The sequence below is a fragment of the Bombus bifarius genome, unplaced genomic scaffold (genome assembly GCF_011952205.1).
Source record: "Bombus bifarius isolate JDL3187 unplaced genomic scaffold, Bbif_JDL3187 scf7180000008062, whole genome shotgun sequence".
Lineage (NCBI taxonomy): Eukaryota > Metazoa > Arthropoda > Insecta > Hymenoptera > Apidae > Bombus > Bombus bifarius.
The window spans coordinates 645475-662179 of NW_022884426.1; the positions used below are offsets into that span (position 1 = coordinate 645475).

The 16705-nt window shown below is 44.4% G+C and overlaps 1 protein-coding gene across 4 annotated transcripts in view; it reads right to left on the bottom strand.

Moving 5' to 3' along the window:
• Nucleotides 1-12993: 12993 nt before the first annotated feature.
• LOC117208390 (histone lysine demethylase PHF8-like) overlaps nucleotides 12994-16705 on the bottom strand; it is a 30368-nt gene continuing 26656 nt past the window's right edge. For all 4 annotated transcript variants that reach the window (XM_033449563.1, XM_033449565.1, XM_033449564.1 and 1 more), the window contains one exon: nucleotides 12994-13190. The gene's annotated coding sequence lies outside the window, so the exon portion shown is untranslated. The remainder of the gene's footprint in view (nucleotides 13191-16705) is intronic.

Sequence of the window (16705 nt, forward strand, 5' to 3'; positions counted from 1 at the left end):
ATATATATGTGTATATGTATATATATATATAATATTTGCGTCGCTCACAATAAAACTAACATTGTCAAAAATCATTAAGACGCGGTGCTCGTTGGTCGATGCTCGTCGGCCGGCGATCGATCGCGATTATCGGAAGATGCAGATATCGCGGTAACGTTCTTCAGTCTCGAACCAGTCGATCTTCGATTCGTCGGTTGACGCGCTTCGATGACGGTTCGTCAATAACTCGTTCCGTGGCCATGCTAAATTTTGTTCGTTCGAGCTTTCTGATGCGTAAATCTGTCTATAAACAACGATTGTAGTCGAAGTAACGGTTCAAATTGTCTTATGCGTATGGCCAATTACGTGCCGCGTATCGACGTTCCAAATCGTCGAACAACGAAAACACGCATTACTATTTACAAGAAAAGTTGGGCGAGCATAGAGTTCGAATTAGAAACGACGTCTCGTTTCGATGTTTCGATTCGGTCGTTACAAACGAACGAGGATAGCTCGATGCATTTTTTACAATTAGACGGATACAAAGCACGAAGATCGGTTCTTGCGAAATCTCGTCGTCGGTAATTGATCGTTCATCTCGTCACCGTTTCTGGATAGCGATGCGCACCTTGCGGCAACTTCGCGCGACTCGTTTATACAAGTCGATAATAACGTTCAAGCGAATTATCCCGGATGGTAAATAGCAATCAGAACGCAACTTTCATCAAACGTACAAGCTGCTCATTATACAAAAATATCCTCAAAGATACGACATTTTTATCTACAGAATCGATTATCTAAACTCACCTATAAACAATGAACGTGGAAGTACGTGCCACGAAGCTTGGTCGCAAAGTTGCACATTCTTTGTCCGAGCTTCAACGCACGCACGTTGTCGCTCGTTTCCATCCTTGCACCGCACAGCTCTTCACACCATCATCCGTGTTCAATTCCGCGAGTTCCGCTCGTCGCCAGTGTGTTTCGAAATTATAAGGTAATTCAAGAAGGATAAGCGCGTGATTGCAATACAGATAGCTGTCGTGTAATTAGGCCGAGCGCGTAGTGGAAGGGAAGGGTTAAAGTGGGGGAGCCCACGACGCGAGCGGACACCCGTCGAAGTCGCGGCGAAGCTTGGCGAGCGAAACGCACGGTTTCCAGCGGTTTTTAGTGCCGCGCTGTGTCGCGTTCCAAATCGTTCCGCACTGCCGTCTCTTCTCGAACGTTTTCCTTCGGAGAAGTCGAATTTTCGCGCTTTAGTCTATCAGCGACAGAATTGTCCTACAAAGAGTCGTTAACGTGTCACCGTGCTACCGTATCACCTTCCCCGCGAATGTAGCGCGCGCGATCCACTTACCGAACTGAAAACCGAGAAAGAGAAAAAGAACTTGAGACGGACGCGATCACGCACGACCAACGTGCGAACTTTTGTTACTAATATCCGGCCGTAAAAACGTTCGAGTCGGAAGATTCACCGCGATCGATGCGTGCACGAATCAACGGCGATGATGTTCGCGTATTCGAATCGTGCGAGGACGATCTGAAACCGCACACGAATTGTTACCAAGCTTTCTAGCCTTTGGCGAGAAAATCGAAAGCGACGATCTTCGTTGGTTGGTTCACGGTCGATTTTGATCGCGATCAGTCAGTAATCGACGGTTTCTGGTTTCTAGTTGGTGTCCTTTTTGCGTCTGCGCTCCTTTTATCCTATCCCCGGTCTTCTTGTGCTCTTGTTGCGCTTTAAGAGTCTCTTTAAACGAATCGGCTTTCTAAAAGAGCAACGGTCGTCAATCATTGTTCATGTCCTTCAATTCAGTGTAGGCGATCCTCTTTCGATAAACGTTTCCGGTCGGTGAGATCACTTTTCTCTTGTTTGGCATCGTCGACGGTCCAGGAACATAGTAGTGCCGCCTTTTGTAAACCACCATTCTGTAAACGTAGCAAACGATTCGATTAGTCGATTGTCAATCGCGATCCCTAATTCCTATTCCATCGATTTGTATCGTTATGCGAGATATTTAAGAATTATCCACCGTTTGCTATCGACTTTGCCGAGGGAATCGCGTAATATCGTTCTGTAATATTTCAGGAAGAAACGAAGCGCAATTGGCGATATACGCGTTAAAGAGGATACACCATCTTGAAGATCGATTCTGTGAGAACTCGTGTCAAGTGCTTCGACGATGCGTTCCCGTCACGTCCGTATGAACACGTGTACGTATAGTGATGAGAAAAGTATTTGACTCGCAGAAGTATTTAAACGTTTATCGTAGAAAGTTTTTCAAAATATATTACGCATATACCTACAACATACGAAACTTTTCGAAATTTTATAACGAATCACAAGTATCGTAATCACGGTGATAGAATTTGAAAGCAGTCTAAAGATTTACATAGGAGTCACAAGATGCTGTAAGCATATAGTTTGTAAAAATGTAATATAATTTAAATACATTAAAAATGATAATAACATAATAGATACATGACTGTTTAAATAATAGCTTTAACGAAGCGCATGTTTGCAAGAAATATCTTGTAACTTTTTCAAACTTGTTTCAAACTTTATCGATGATCTCGTGTCATGCAAAATCTTTTCCATAACATACGTAACATATTCCAAGAGTTTCTACGAGTGTTCGAATACTTTCGTGAGCCATCGTATGTGAGCGTATGTATGTTAATGTTAGGTCCATGGGATTCACGCGACTCTACGCGACCAACGCTTGAAACGTATCGTTGTTCTATCGATAAACGATCAAACGACTAATAAACTTTTGTTCGACGTTCTCAGATCGAACGAATTGTTTTCGTTATCCGTTTACTAATAAAATACAACGATAGATTATGTAGATCGTGTAGAATCGAAGAGTCGCGACGAGAAAATGTTGTTTCGCGTTGGTTTACCGATCGCGGTTACGTCGGCGCGATATAGCGAGCGTGTGTTACGTATATCATTGCGACTTCCGGTGTTCCGTGCGTCGCCATGAAATCGGCGTAACCGTCAGACAGTCAATGTCGATTGTCTCGACAATACGATCGAGTTCTAACGTCGTCATTCCACGTTCTCGAAATGAGTCCATTTTATGTGTTTAACGATAACAAAGACAAACAGAGAAAAGAGATAAAAGAGAAATGTTATGCGAGAAAGAGTCGCGTTCACTTTTATGCGTCGTTTTTCAGCACGATCAACCGGCACAGTGGCGCGAATAAATAGCTGCAGTTGGAAAAATGCGAGTTTATTTAAATGGATATGCGAAATGGATTTGGATTTGTCCAAAGGGATAAATTTTGAGGATCGGAGAGACGATAGGCTGTGTCCTCGCTGAAGCAACACCGAGCAGCCTTTTGTTGCCTGTCGTTGCTGCATGTTCCGAACGAAATTAAACAAATATCGAATCGTAAAATTAGACATTTGGAGTTCTCTTTTCCGATTTCAAAGCGGAAGTTGTTTTTAATAAATCGTCTACATCCAAATGCGTTGTAAAATAGTCGACAAACTGTACACGCTGAAGGAACGTTCGTTTCTGTTGCAACGCGTTGCTGCGTGTTTCTTACTTTCAGCCGCGGTCTTCGACATTACGGAAACAGGCAACGAGCACCAAGCTTCGTCATTAGCAACAGAAACGCGAGGGAACATGAAAGAACACCGAGCAACGACCCGTAACTTTTTCATGCAACTTGAATAAGAAGATCCTCGTTGTTCAATCGCTTCAACGAGGACGCAACTTTAGAGGAACAGGTTAGGTAAATTTTCTGATTAATATATACTCTTTATTTAAAAATCAGCACACACGCAGGTAAACCTAGGTAAGAGGAAGCATGCCGATATCGTTGACCGGAAACAACCGAAGACGGTCTCCGTTTACCTTTTTCATACGAGCGACGTTTCTTTTACTCTGTCTCGTTTGTCGTTCCTACTTCGTTTCGTCGTCCTGCAACCATCACCCCCATCCTGCTTTACGGATCGATCAACGACCCGCTAGGACGCGTGGAACGAACGTATTTACTAATAAAATTTACATATTCGAACGATTCAACTACTATCACGAAATAGTTGGTCTAATTGTAAGCGTCGAGCGTTACCAGCGAACGCTATACTCTGTTACGTTAACTGTTACGTTACCCTTTAAATAAATATATTGAAAACTAAGACGACAAATCCTGACGTATTGCTAATGCAACGTGTCGATACTTAAAAGCGAACTTACACGCTATATTACCCGATACTTGGAGATCCCGTAAATCTAATAGTAGCGATTATTCCAATAAAGAATCGTCATTGCTAGCCGCGAAACGTAGAAAAATAAATACTTCTTGAGGAGTAGCCTGGTTCGGAGATGGGTTCTTGATAAGGTCTCTTTGGTACACGCACGATGTAGCACGGTGGTCGGATTGACTAGACAAGATCTACTACAAGGCGCTACTATCCTCGCTCTCGATCCTTTCACCATAATATATGCAACAGGTGTTTTTCAAAGTCAACAACATTTGTCTTACAACGTTTAGACGCGGCGCGCCTAATTCAAAAATACTTTGCAGAATACTCCGCGTACTTCGTCGTTGCTATACATACTTTACGTAAGCTTTCGTAGCTATACGTGCTTTATATAAGCTCCTCCTCCCACCCTTTCCTACAAGATTTCCTTACACCGTTGTTATTCAAATTCATGCGCGTGATTCGCTTTTCAGCTGGATACGTTGGCGGCGACGCAAAGCTATACAACTCAATTAATACTGAAAGTTATGGCGAAATCCCTCGTTCGGCTATTCCTCTACGCGAATTAACGTACACGTTAATGCGCACGTGGTCTGATCCGCGAGTCAACCGAGTTGAACCGAAAGATCGTTATCGTAGAAGCGCGTCCTCGACCAGCGAAGAGGCGCTACGAAAATCACAGAATATTGCACGCGACACGATGCGGAGACACAGGATGGAATAGAGAAATATGTTGTAGCTTGTCACGATACCGCGCTCGAAAGGAATATCATCGATAATCTCGAGCGACGTTCGTTTAAGATAATTGCTAGATAATTAGCGGCAACAGGGAAACGTTACGACTTTGGATAAACCGTTTATGACCGTAACAATAGCCAAGATACGTCTCGGCTTTTCCCTTGGACGTCGACCTGTTAACGCAAAGGGAAAAAACGATCGATAGCAAACAGGGATAATTCTTGGATCTATGCGTTTACGATCGATTAATACTACTACATAGTAACGATAAAAGACGGCTTGATTTCGCAAAGATTCCCCTACAGATCGACAGATAGACGGATAGATGCGACAGACCGCGCACGTAAGGATATCTGAAACATAAAGCAAAGAGAAGAGACGAGTGACGTATTATTCAGCGATAGAAAGGCCATAACTAATTCCACACGTGTACCGTGATACGTGTACGAGATACGTGTCCAGGAGAGAAATACCCACGTGATACAATATTTAATTGTAATAGAATGGCTGGGTGTCGATTATTTGTTTCTTAGTTGGAAAACTAGAGAGAGAACGATGAGATGTTTATGCGAATGGAATAATTTATTACACCATTCCTAGGTATTGTGAAATTTCTGTTTCGCCGATGTAAACGTACGTAGGCACTTCTGAATTTGATTAATTTTCCACCTTTTTTTTTATTCTTTCCAGCGGTGATAAGTACCATCGACACACGTATCCCCGTACGGAATTAAGCTAAGGCTGCAGCTAAAAGACGAGAGGGGAACGAGACTCACCTCACCCGATGAATCCCGCGGCCAACGATATTACGAGGGCGAGAATACCGGTCATCACTTGACCGGCGGTCGAAACGACGACCGCTGGTGGGGCCAAGCTCTGCACTATTACGAAACGATCTTCGGCTGTCAGTCTATCTCCGTACTTGTTCAGCAAGTCCATGATGATCCCGTTGCTCCAACCGAAACCTAGTTGCACCTCGTACTCACCGCCACCTCCGTGACCGCCTGATACCGTGGCGTCATACTGTGAAACGAACATGTCACAGACGGTCTATTCGTTTACAGTTACCTAAGTTTACCTAGATCCCATGAAATTTTGCGTTACCTTCTCGAACATGCTGTGCGTCTCGTTGAACGCCTTCCAGTTGCTGCGAACCCATCGTTGGCTGATCTCGTAGGCGAGCCTCTGCGCCCACGGGTCTCCGGTGTTATTCAACGACATGATGACGAAGTATTGCAAGGGCGGCCAGGCATTCGGGTAATCCCATTGTTCACCAGAGTGTTCGAGGGTGGTCGGTATACCGCCCAAATTTAACATTATTTGATTTTTCTCTAGATACTTGAGCACCTTCGCTATGTATTCCTCTCTCTTTGCGATGTCGTAACAATCGGTCCAAAGCGGTAGAACATTCGTCGGATAAAAATAATCTCTTTTGATGTCGTTCAGTAAGTCGTAATCGAGCCAAGCACCGACTTCGTCGTGCCACAGTACGGCCGTGACCGCTCTTTTCCAGTCCTCTGCTCTTTTCCGGTAGTACGCGGCCTTGGTCTCGTTGCCCATCCTTTGATTGTATTGTTCTAGCAGCTGCGCGTTTCGATATATTATCGAATTCAAGTCCACGGGGATAATGTATCTCGTTTTCAAGTTCGTCAGGTTACCTAAACAAGAAGTTCGTAGAGTGGCCGCGTTGCTACTCATCGTGAATGGGACACGGCGACGCTACAGGATACGATACGCTCGACACAGACGTGGCTACGAAAAGTATTTGCATATACCTTGTCTTCCGATGAAAAGTTTTATCGAGTTCCGCGTTTCGTGATTGTAGCGTTAATTCTTTGTATTCGTATGAAATTACGCACGTACTACCGAGCGATACGAGAGTCTGATACGAAGTAATCTCTAATCTCGCTGTTCTCCTCGTCTACTTTACGCTTATGCACCTCCGGACGTCTTTTTTCCGAGAATCTACCTTCCTTTTCGAAAATTACGCATCATCTCGTTGAAAATACGCGTTGCGATATAATTCGCGCGTTCGATCGCAAAGAGCCGCGCGGAGAACAGCAACGACGCGAGCGAAACAGCGACTACCGATCGTCAACGGGACGAATCTGAGGAATCGTATCATCTTCGAATTCGCGAACTTGGACTCGCTTTCGAGACAAGGCGAAAAAACAACGCGCGGCTGCTTTACCTTTGTTCGTGCCGTCTAGTATGAACCATCGACTAGAAAAGTCCCAGCCGGACTCGGCCGCGGTCTTCAATTCCGCGTAATAGTTGTCCTTCTCTTCGTTCGTGCGAAAACTTTGGCTGGTCAGGTAATCCTCTCTGGTCGGTAGAAATGTGCTCGTTAGAACGCGTTACGAGATTCGGTCGCGACGAAGGATCGGCGACGAAAGCACCGAAGAAGGAAGAGAAAGGCAGAGGTGAGAACGAAGAGGACGAGACAGGACTGCGTAGGGAAAATCAAGAATCCACTCTTCTCTTAGGACATTCTGGTCAACTTACTTACTTGTAGGATTCTGGTCGAGGTCCCGAAGACTCCTCGAAGAATCTGGCTAAAGTGTATTTGACTCCATCCACTTCAACGTCCACCGTCCTATTGGTCATCCAAAATTCGAACTCCTTCTCTAGAAGGTGAAGATTATCTTCCAGCCATTTGTAGTCGTTGGTCACCTTCAGATACTCTTCGACCATAGGAATCAACATGGGAGGTTGAGATCTCCTGGCGTAGTAAATTCTGCCTCCGTTCGGGATGAAACCGATCTTGTCCACCAGCGAGACGAAATTGGTTAGCATTCCTTTGACGGTGGTGTACATCTCCGAAAGCAGCAGCCCCTTCACGATCCAGTACGAGTCCCAGTAGTAGAACTCGCGGAATCGGCCGCCGGGGACGATCACTGGATTCGGCACGTAGATGATGGAATATCGATCCTCGTTGATCCGCACGTCGTCCTTCATCTTTCGTCCCAACATCTTCCAAATTTGGTTCAAGTCAGAGGCAAATTTGCGAAGATCGTGGTCGTGGATTTTGTTAAGAAACTTCGGTTGGCTGGTCCAGTCCACTGGGTTCCATTCCTCGAACTCGGATCCTTCTTGGTCGAACGTGTTGTTGATGAATTGTTCGATCTGGTTCCTGGTCGGTGCTTGATCCACGCGTTCCATGAATTCGCGAAATAAGAGCAGCGTCTCGTTCGGCGAGTATTTCATCTTCATGTCGACGAACGTTTTCGAGTCCTTGTAGATCGAGGCCATCTGTATCGTGTGCAGCAGCTCGCCATGGCAGTAAATATCGCTGCAAGCCACAGAAACGCACGCGTATGTCCCATCAGTATGCTGATTTTCCGATTCATCCACGTTCGATAGAATCAGACGACAAATTCCGGTCGAAACGAGCTAGAATTCGCTAGCTGTGCGTTTCGATAAGCTTGCGTCTCGTTCCTACCAGCCCTTATGTCTCGTGGTCCGACGCAGACGAGCGACGTTTCTTTCGCCAATTTCACGCGCGTTTCATCAGTTCGTTAGATAACGCGAGAAGCAAGTAAACATATTTATGATTGCAAACGACAGTTTTATTGCTTTGTATTCGCTCTAAGAATATCAATTTAATCGAGCCACGGTATTCTGTTCGATGTTATATCGTAAGATAAGATCGTAGCAAAGCCATTTACCCGTAGTTTTCTAATTGAAATAAATCTTCTCAAGGAATACGCGTCGCTCGTCTACGTCAAATCCGTATCGTAGAAATCTGCGGATTTCCCCGAACTCGTCGTATTCTTCTCGTTAACGAGGCACCGTCCAACGTCACGAGCAATTTCCGATCACACGAGTCTCAGGATTTGGTCAAGGATTTACGATATTCTTCCACGTAAGCGTGCAACGAAAATTCCCAGCGATATCGACCTCCACACGTGTCGCGCGAATATCCGAACGACGAACCGTCTCTCGAACGTTGCATCGTTTGAAACATTCGCGCGGGATAACAAATGGCGATAAAAAGAAAAGTTTCCGAGTATTCGCAAGTTATAGGATCTGCATGGAAGCAGCGTCGACCGAATTCGTGGAATTTCTTTTCTCTCTTTGCAACGTTAAAAAGTAGACCGAAAAGAAACTAAATCGATGGCGCAAAGTTGCAAATGATACGTCGCGTTAACGCAACGTGGTCCCTCGATATTCGTCGTGACCAATCTTTTCATAGACCAATCAATTAACCCGGTGGCTCTTATTTTGATTAAAGTGACGTGTAAATAATCCGAAGCTGGAGCGCTTCGTCCAATTCCATTTTGTTTCGTTCAATTTCATCGCCATCGTGATAATCAAATTTTCCTGCGGACGCGTTATAGGAACGCACGCGGTGTAACGCGTCGTGCGAATCGAACTAATCACGTGTGCTTTGGTTATCGCGCATCTCGTTGGCAAACGAGAGTCTTTGTAAAACTGTGATCTCGCTACGATAACGTGGCTAATCCATTATCTCGTTCGTAGCTGATGTTTACCACCTTTATGATAAGCTATCGTACGCGGCTGAAACGCAACGCCTCGTTCGGATCAATTCGAGTAACTTGAAACCGTTCTATTTACTTGGCTTGAAATATTCTTTGCCAATTTCTGTTCTCGTCCTCGTTGATCACGGCAATAAAATTCAAGCGCTTAGAAGAACGTTATTGCAAAGCTCGTTTAAAAAATGTCGATACAAACCCGTTGTTTTACTTGGATTCCGCTCGTCTCGCTAGAAATCCGCTTTCTAGCTTCAAACGAGGATGCGGTGATTTCTTGGAAGTAACAGCGATCGCCAAGCTTATTGTATAACGTTATTTTCAGTTTCGTACTCGCTAATATTAGTTTTGAAAACCAAGCCGATTTTTCCTTGGCTCTGTCAGCCAGGTCTATTCTTATTCCGTTCAGATTGTAATCAAGCTCGTAATTAACATTTTGCAGATATTCCTGTCCAGAAGCATAAGTATTTAGTCGATTCTAAGTTATAGCAATGACTCGCGAAAGCATTCGAACGTTTATCGTAAACAAATTTTACGTATGCGACTTCGCGACGTTACGTATAAGACACGCACACGTGTTCGTAAAAAGTTTACACGACTGTTCCGATACTTACTACGAGCGTTACAATGGTTTACTATGCGATCATCATATTACGTGTTACCCGATGTTTATTTCTTATTGTCTATTAAAAATACTCGACAGAGTTGAAAAAACACGGGTTTCGTGTAATTCGACTAATCCGAACAAAGAAACGTTCAGCGAAACATCATCGGCCTCGCTAGCCGAGCCGAGCCGAGCCGAGCCGAGTAGGGACGAGCGAATGCAAGAGAAATCGCTCGTAAACCTCGCGAATACGGTGCTCGGTTCGTTCGACGTATCGCGCGTTAAGGTCACGTTCATTGTACTTGCGGAACACGCTAATTTAGGCGAGGCACGCGCAGCTTCGTTCGGCCAAGTTCATTGTTAAGGCCGTTTCTCGCTGGCTGCAACTTCGCCGGGATCTTGTAATTCGCGACGATTCCGCGATTCGCCGAGGAAGCTGAGAAAACGCGCGACGAACGAACCAATTTCGTTGGCATTCTCCTCAACGATGAATCAGCAGGAGTCGTGCGTTCGCAAATAATATCAACTTGCAGACGATCGAACATCTATTTCCGGTCGATAAGATTAGTCCGGCTTGCGAACGAAAGAATCGCGACTAATTTCGTCGAAAGTCACGCGATGAGATCGCGCGTGTCGATCATCGGATCGCCTTTTGCGCGCTGCCACGAGTGACGACAATGCCGGACACGAGAATTCCTCGTTTCAATGGCCGGGACTCGCGAGTCATCCGGTTACGCAACGAGCGCGTGAAGTGCTAGCTTCGCGCAGACGATACACGGTGGTCTCGGATGCGCTATTTCGTCGCCAAAATTACAAACATATTTATACCGATGTATTATTCTGTCCGCGAGAGAAGCAACATCTAAATTTACTAGAGTTGACACCGATGGTACGAGCCAGAGAGAATATACGATCGATCGATTTGTATGCACGTTAAGCCGCATAAAACAAATAAAACAAATAAAATTACAGATAAAATAAAGCAAAAGTTTCTTTTAGCGCAAATCGTTCGTTCATACTTGGACGGATTTACGGTGGCGACTGCAGAAAGTATTTTGCCACGCCATCGTATTCCTTAAAATATTTATGTACTAATCGGTTAGGCCCGAGTATATTAAATTTCGTACTGTGAAAATGACATGTATAGAACACGATGAAGAACGCTTCACGATGATAAATAAGGGTGCGTGCCAATATTGTTTGCAGTCACTGTTCCTATGGTGTATAATATCAAGAAAGGCGTCCGCTTAGAAATGAACGATCACCAGTTGGTGTCTATCGCGTTTCTCGTTACATGTTGCCAGATCTCGCAAGGTACGTTCGGTATTGGCTTCTCGAATAGCAATTTTTAGTCAACCAATAGCTTTTACGGAGTGACGTTCAAAGTAAAGTGTATGCCAATACGCGGAAACTAATGGATCAGGCGAACGATGCTATTCGAGAAGCCACGGCGAACGTATCTCTCGAAACCTGGCAAAATGAAAGAAGAAACGCGGTCGACAGGCAATGACTTTGTTCGACGATGAAAGACGGCCATTTATCTTTATGCAATAGATAGCACGCATTAACGTCCAAGTACTAATCTAAGCGATTTGTGCAAAAAAGAAATACGTTCGACCATCGTCAATTTCTATTAAACAGCGTTTAGTTCTAACGATAAAGCTAGCGATGGCGAAGAAGCGAGCGAAAAATTCTTTCGTCGTCGGAGTTCGTTTCGACCAAAGTACGAATTTTTACGCCATAATTTCTGAAATTTGGTACGCGTAGCCAGAACGTGAAAAATTGCTCGGACGTCTGTTTGTTAGGGTTTGCGAAGATTTAAAATTTGTTGGAAGTAAAATTTACACGCTCGTGTAACTCAACATCGGTGTAAACATTCGTATAAAAAAGTCCGACGCCCATTACTACCAATTATCTTTTTATCCATCTTCTCAAGGTTCAAATTACAATAAAGCTTACGCTCTTTGCACGCACGTAAATAACAAAACGTTCATAACACGCACAGGTATGTAAATAACTGTGCTCGCGAGATATATCTGTATCCGCGTATTTACACAAATATCCGCAGTCTGGTTACGAGACGCGGCAGTTGTACGAGATTCTTGCTACGAATATCCAGTTTCGAAAGTTCGATTTTGGCCGCGAAATGCCGCTTCTGAGGCCGTTCTGCGCTATACGATAGATTCGATGGCAAAAAAAGACGTTGATTAACGCGCGCCAACGGAACCGCGCGAGGAAAACGGGACGAAAGGACGCGTGGCAGGGCACGAGGCGAAAAGAGGAGAGAAAGGTAGAGAAAACGCGACAGCGAAGAGCGGTTCTCGGCTCGAGATACGAGCATCGCGGACACGGCTACCTCGGCGACTTCTACGCGTTAGCTTCTAGATGGTGTACTTACCTCTGACACGGAGGCGGTTTCACGTAGCTTGCCTTCTCTGTGCTAGCGTAACACGGAGCAACGACGAGAAACGCGAGGAACACAGCACTCAGCAGCATATTCGTCGAACCGCAGCGCGTGCAGCTGCAAGCCATTTTTTTCTCCACCCGGCCGACCCTTTCACACGATCCCTCTTCTTATCTCGGTCGACTGTCTCTTCCTTTCCTTTGTCTCCTCTACTTCCCTTCTTTCAACAAGTTCCTCTTTTGCTTCGAATTCGCAAGACAACGATGCGGCAGTAAGCGCGCCACTCGAACCAACTTTCTTAAATTCTTCGTTCGATCGTCTGTTTACCGCTGCAACATACCCTGTATAGTTTCGACGACCTATACACCGTCTCAGTTCGAAAGCATTCGTTTCTTCGCCCTTCCTATTTCAGTCTCTGCTCCTCCTTCTTCTTCTTAGCTCTGGTTACCACCTGTGCTCTCCGTCCGCTTCTTTCTGTCGCCTCCTTTCACCCTTTCTCTCTCTCTCTCTCCCCCCTCTCGCACGCTTAAGCTCTGCTTTTTTTTGTATTCGCTCTTTTTTTTTGTTTTCGTAACGCTTTGTTCTATCGTTTCGTTTCTGATACTCGAGTTGTTTGCGAGTACGCTAGCAACGTGGAAAGGTCGAGACGCGAGACGATATTAGAGCTTTTCTTACTTTTTGGAGATCGGTTGTGGTACCGGACCTTCCGTCTGACGCAGTCTGCGGGGCGGTCTCAGCTCCAAGGCCGCATCATCCTCCCTGAAACAGAAAATTCGTGCTTCGATTAATCTTTAACACCCCCACTGTCGCGCTTGGTTTATACGATTTGCCTGTGGCACGCGACATTTCACTTCTGCCAAATATCGTACTACGATGTGAAGACCTATTAAGCATCGAATAACAGGTTTTCCACTTTACGGCGTGTGTTATCTAATTATTCGCGTTATTTAACATTTTTCAGTGAACGATACTCATCCTACTTTAACCCATCCATTGCTTACTACGAGATATCTCGTACTTTGCGCTGTAAGTTTGGATTGATTGCGATTGGAATAAGTTTGAGTTGAGAATTATTAGAAAGGATGACAGAAAATTGTATGTAATAATATTTAGATAATAATATACAGATTTTGTGAAATTCCACGTTTCCTTTAAAAGTTAATCAACGTTACTTGTTCAGAAATGTCCATGCTGTAAAGCTCCATTTACATGAACGAAATTTCGCTTAATACCAATTTATCTGTTTATTAGCCGAGCTCTTGTCGTTTTAAAAAATTACCAAACTCCCGTCGTACGAATATGTAAATTGTAAGAAACAGAATCATAACTTTGCTTCGTGATTTTATTATTCGCACTTTTTCCGATTACAAAGGAGATAACGTTATGTACAAGAAACTGGAAATCCGAGTAACAAGCCAACTCGTTTTTCCTTGTTAACTCATTGACATGCACATTAACAGCCAGGAAATCTGAATCATTGCGGCCGTCTCTTGTTAATTGCCACAATAAGTAGACTGCTCCATTTCCCAGTATTTTGAGTAAATAAACGAAAGACCTTATAAATTTATAATCGACTGATATTCATGCAGTAATCGTGTAGTGAACTTTCTTTCTCTTCCGATAAATACAATTTAAGTATAGAAACTATCTCCTTGTTGATGCAAATTGTCCTATCGTCACTCCCTCTCTATAAATGAAACCTCACAGAGAACTAAATCATAAATAAAAAAAATATTACTCCAATTGTGAGCTGTCTGAATCAAAATTTCAATGTACGAATCCACTCTTTTTTATTCGGGATCGATCGAGCCGACGAATAAAAAAATTATTTGAAAATCAAACGGAACCGAGAGGCGAGCGACGAAGCTCGACCACCCATTTGATGCAACAGTCGGAGAAATGGCCGCAACGAGGGTCGGCAGAACCAAAGAGGAAACGGAACAAATCGCGCCATTCTATTCGCGTCTTTGAATAGAAGGCGAAAGAGCTATTGGCGGTATGACCGCTTAAAAATAACGTGCCGGTTACCAATCACTGACGCCTAATCGTAAACGCGTGTTCCTTCCGCTGGTCGGTTGGACCGATGTTCAAGATTCGTCGAGTGGAAAGAAGAGCCGATTATCTCGTCAACGTGTATGCCCATCTGGATCGACTCGCATTTTCGTTGGCTTTGCGTCAGAATCGTTCGTCAAGGTGATAAACGACGCTATCGACGAGCGCAAAATCGACCAACGATCTTGTTGGCGATACGCGCGATCGCATTAGGCCGATTAGGGAAATTTCCATGAGAAACGAACGAGCAAGGTCGAATACGCATCGCGAATCGCTTGGAGGATTTATCGCGGCGCCGTTTCACCAGCAATCTCGTTAATTGGAGGCCGTCGGTGAAACGGCGAAAGAAACCGCTGCGAAATGTTGCATAAAGAGTGGCGAGCGACAGAGTTGGCACGTGTAATCCACCACAGACAGATGATTTTATTCACCTGTGAAAATTATGTGTATTTAGTTGTCTCGTTATCTGAATTTCGACGAATCAGAAATATATGTTAGGGTTTTATCTTTCAAACAAATCGAAGATTTCATTTCTTAAGACACGACACAATCGAAAATATGCGATAGAATTCTATCTCACAATATATAATAGAGACAAGGTGTACAATCTCGATTGAAAGTTCACGACTTTGAAATAGACGGTGCAGCTGGCGAGAATGAAAAAACAGGTGGGAATTAAAAAAAAGAATGACGATCACGAGGACAATATGCCGCGAACACGTCCAAGTCATGACGATTGCAATTACTGTAATCCGAACGAAGACGGTAACGACAATGGTGGCGGTAACAGCGACAACTCGATTCGACTGCTTGAAACAGACCAACCGCCAATTGCAGCTGGAATATATCTATATAGGTTTAAATTTAAAGCAACACCCATTAAACACAAGGTATTTAGCCGCGATCGCAATAACATTCACGCGTTTACTATCACGCGGATAAAACGTGCATCGACCAACCGTTTCATTTCCACGAATAACATTTTTTTAAACCTGTCTCTCGTTCCAGCTGACTTTCTGACGCAAGTACACGTGGTCATAGTGCCGCATCTCGCCATTCCAACGACGATTTCATTGGATTCGCGATTTTCAATTCGATTCTCTAGCCAAGAGAATAGACAGAATCGCCACGAGAATTGATCAGCCGAGTGGATCGTTTACGCGACGCGGACACGCGATATCGTAAAACTATACAATTTCGAGGGCAGAAAGGTCATCGCTGCAACGTAATACCTACGCGCCTAACGATTCCTCGATCTCTGTTACCGACACTGCTGTCGTCTGCTTGCTTCCTTACGAGGTCTCGATCGATCGTTCGATACTTACGACTCGACGATAGTTTGCTGGCAGAAACGCCAAAGTTTTGCTTTTCCGGAATCCTTGGCCGATTTACAACGATAGCTGTTGCAGATCGTTGCTTGAGTCGAGGATATAACGAAAAACAATTTTAATTGACCGCGACTTAACGAGCAGTATGTAGTCACAAGTTGGGAAAGAAGGATTAGTCGAATATAAATAGGTCCGATTTCGAGGAATTTTGGATGATGGAAGGTCGGTGGTGCTCGTGCGGGGAAGGTGCACGGTGTACGGTGCACGATGCACGCTACGCGGCAATAGGTACGGTACGCGACTAAATCGGCCGAGAAGGTACGCGGCTTCTTTATGAGCTCGTGATAGGCCGTGCGCGAGGAATGCCCGAGGAATGCGCAAGGAACGCTACAGCCGAGCCCCCGGTATCGCGGTCCCGATTGGTCCCGATCGGCCCATGCCGCACCACCATCGTCCCGCGCCTCGTCGATACCGTCACAGATTCGAATCTACTCTCTTTCCCCTCTGACAACAACTTTTCGTTACTCACAACGATTCTAGCCACGATTCTAACCTCATCCAACCTCTTACACTCAACCATCTATGTGCTAAATTCGACCGGTCAAGGACACGACGATGGTAGCTAGAAGCTAGTAGCTACGACATTTGCCAGATGTCGTCCACATATATATCTGGAAACAATATATTTTAATCTATTCTGTTTCTAAGCGTTGTTGTATTTCAGAACGAAAGACATAATTTATGTTTATGTTCTCATCTAACTTAACATTATCGTATCCGAAAACGAAAGTCAACATTCACTTTCATATTCTAATCTAATCTAACGTTATTGTATGTGAAAATGAAACACAAAATTAATATATACGTTCTAACTTAACTTAACGTTACTGTATT